We start from the raw sequence: 3,593 nt of genomic DNA, 5'->3' as shown, positions 1-3,593 counted from the left end.
AATACGTGCTGCCTCGGCTGTGGATACCCGTTTATTATTCTGCTTATATGGGTAGTTAGAGGACGTCGCGACCGTGTATTCAAAATAAGAATCCCCGCTGTGCGTTCCATTTCCGGGTAGATATGGCGCGCGTAATAGGGCCCCTGCGACCTACTTTGACCGCGTGGTGCCTCGGCTGTGGACCTCGCATCCAGGATCCACTCGGATAGGTTTGTAGAAGTGGACTTGGACTACAATTAGATATGAGGTTCCCGGCTGTGCGTTGTGTTTTCGCGGAGATATGGACCGCGCAAAACGGGTATTTGGTTTAAGGATTTTTCGCTGTGATTTTGTCAGAGTATGAAGATCGATCGGCGGTTTTCAAACACGCGCTGCATCGGCTGTGTGTATCCGTTTATTATTCATCTTATATGGGTGGTTAGAGGACTTCCAGCTTGACAACTGGGCATGAGTATCCCCGCTGTGCGTTTCTATTTCCGGGTAGATATGGCGCGCGTAATATGGTCCCTGCGACCTACTTTGACCGCGTCGTGCCTCGGCTGTGAGTGTCCGATTGTGGATCACCCTCCACATGTCTTTAGAGGTTGACGGTGGCTACAGGTCGGCATAGGTGTCCCGGCTGTGCGTTGTGTATTCGCGGGGATATGGACCGCGCAAGACGGCGATTTGGTTTAAGGAAACAGAGTATTGGCGCTATCGCTGTGATTTTGTCAGAGTATGAAGATCGGTCGGCGCGTTTTCAAATACGTGCTGCCTCGGCTATGGATACCCGTTTATTATTCTGCTTATATGGGTAGTTAGAGGACGTCGCGACCGTGTATTCAAAATAAGAATCCCCGCTGTGCGTTCCATTTCCGGGTAGATATGGCGCGCGTAATAGGGGCCCCGGACCTACTTTGACCGCGTGGTGCCTCGGCTGTGGACCTCGCATCCAGGATCCACTCGGATAGGTTTGTAGAAGTGGACTTGGACTACAATTAGATATGAGGTTCCCGGCTGTGCGTTGTGTTTTCGCGGAGATATGGACCGCGCAAAACGGGTATTTGGTTTAAGGATTTTTCGCTGTGATTTTGTCAGAGTATGAAGATCGATCGGCGGTTTTCAAACACGCGCTGCATCGGCTGTGTGTATCCGTTTATTATTCATCTTATATGGGTGGTTAGAGGGACTTCCAGCTTGACAACTGGGCATGAGTATCCCCGCTGTGCGTTCTATTTCCGGGTAGATATGGCGCGCGTAATATGGTCCCTGCGACCTACTTTGACCGCGTCGTGCCTCGGCTGTGAGTGTCCGATTGTGGATCACCCTCCACATGTCTTTAGAGGTTGACGGTGGCTACAGGTCGGCATAGGTGTCCCGGCTGTGCGTTGTGTATTCGCGGGGATATGGACCGCGCAAGACGGCGATTTGGTTTAAGGAAACAGAGTATTGGCGCTATCGCTGTGATTTTGTCAGAGTATGAAGATCGGTCGGCGGTTTTCAAATACGTGCTGCCTCGGCTGTGGATACCCGTTTATTATTCTGCTTATATGGGTAGTTAGAGGACGTCGCGACCGTGTATTCAAAATAAGAATCCCCGCTGTGCGTTCCATTTCCGGGTAGATATGGCGCGCGTAATAGGGCCCCTGCGACCTACTTTGACCGCGTGGTGCCTCGGCTGTGGACCTCGCATCCAGGATCCACTCGGTGAGGTTTGTAGAAGTGGACTTGGACTACAATTAGATATGAGGTTCCCGGCTGTGCGTTGTGTTTTCGCGGAGATATGGGACCGCGCAAAACGGGTATTTGGTTTAAGGATTTTTCGCTGTGATTTTGTCAGAGTATGAAGATCGATCGGCGGTTTTCAAACACGCGCTGCATCGGCTGTGTGTATCCGTTTATTATTCATCTTATATGGGTGGTTAGAGGACTTCCAGCTCGACAACTGGGCATGAGTATCCCCGCTGTGCGTTCTATTTCCGGGTAGATATGGCGCGCGTAATATGGTCCCTGCGACCTACTTTGACCGCGTCGTGCCTCGGCTGTGAGTGTCCGATTGTGGATCACCCTCCACATGTCTTTAGAGGTTGACGGTGGCTACAGGTCGGCATAGGTGTCCCGGCTGTGCGTTGTGTATTCGCGGGGATATGGACCGCGCAAGACGGCGATTTGGTTTAAGGAAACAGAGTATTGGCGCTATCGCTGTGATTTTGTCAGAGTATGAAGATCGGTCGGCGGTTTTCAAATACGTGCTGCCTCGGCTGTGGATACCCGTTTATTATTCTGCTTATATGGGTAGTTAGAGGACGTCGCGACCGTGTATTCAAAATAAGAATCCCCGCTGTGCGTTCCATTTCCGGGTAGATATGGCGCGCGTAATAGGGCCCCTGCGACCTACTTTGACCGCGTGGTGCCTCGGCTGTGGACCTCGCATCCAGGATCCACTCGGATAGGTTTGTAGAAGTGGACTTGGACTACAATTAGATATGAGGTTCCCGGCTGTGCGTTGTGTTTTCGCGGAGATATGGACCGCGCAAAACGGGTATTTGGTTTAAGGATTTTTCGCTGTGATTTTGTCAGAGTATGAAGATCGATCGGCGGTTTTCAAACACGCGCTGCATCGGCTGTGTGTATCCGTTTATTATTCATCTTATATGGGTGGTTAGAGGACTTCCAGCTCGACAACTGGGCATGAGTATCCCCGCTGTGCGTTCTATTTCCGGGTAGATATGGCGCGCGTAATATGGTCCCTGCGACCTACTTTGACCGACTCGTGCCTCGGCTGTGGAGGTCGCATCCAGGATCCACTCTGATGTGTTTGTAGAGGGGGACTTGGACTACAATTAGATATGAGTGTCCCGGCTGTGCGTTGTGTTTTCGCGGAGATATGGACCGCGCAAAACGGGTATTTCGTTTAAGGACATAGAGTTTTTCGCTCGGGTTTTAAAGCCGTGATAGGGGCGAAGCGCTGAAGGTTCCAGCGCTTCTGTACTTCGCCTATTACGGCTGTGACCCATTTTGGTAGGGGGTAACCAAGCCACCTTGCACACAATGATAGGAACAGACTACCCAGTGTATACTAGGGGATAGGAGCGAAGCGCTGAAGGGTCCAGCGCTTCTGGCGGTTCCCCTATGCTACAGCCGTAGTAGGGGATATGAGCGAAGCGCTGAAGGGTCCAGCGCTTCTGGCGGTTCCCCTATGTTACAGCCGTAGTAGGGACGAAGCGCTGAAGGGTCCAGCGCTTCTGGCGGTTCCCCTATGCTACAGCCGTAGTAGGGGATATGAGCGAAGCGCTGAAGGGTCCAGCGCTTCTGGCGGTCCCCCTATGCTACAGCCGTAGTAGGGGATATGAGCGAAGCGCTGAAGGGTCCAGCGCTTCTGGCGGTTCCCCTATGTTACAGCCGTAGTAGGGACGAAGCGCTGAAGGGTCCAGCGCTTCTGGCGGTTCCCCTATGCTACAGCCGTAGTAGGGGATATGAGCGAAGCGCTGAAGGGTCCAGCGCTTCTGGCGGTCCCCCTATGCTACAGCCGTAGTAGGGGATATGAGCGAAGCGCTGAAGGGTCCAGCGCTTCTGGCGGTCCCCCTATGCTACAGCCGTAGTAGGGGATATGA

This window comes from Anarhichas minor, unplaced genomic scaffold, assembly GCF_050575085.1.
Source record: "Anarhichas minor isolate MPS153535 unplaced genomic scaffold, ASM5057508v1 ptg000177l, whole genome shotgun sequence".
Classification (NCBI taxonomy): Eukaryota; Metazoa; Chordata; class Actinopteri; order Perciformes; family Anarhichadidae; genus Anarhichas; species Anarhichas minor.
This window is presented reverse-complemented; position numbering follows the sequence as displayed.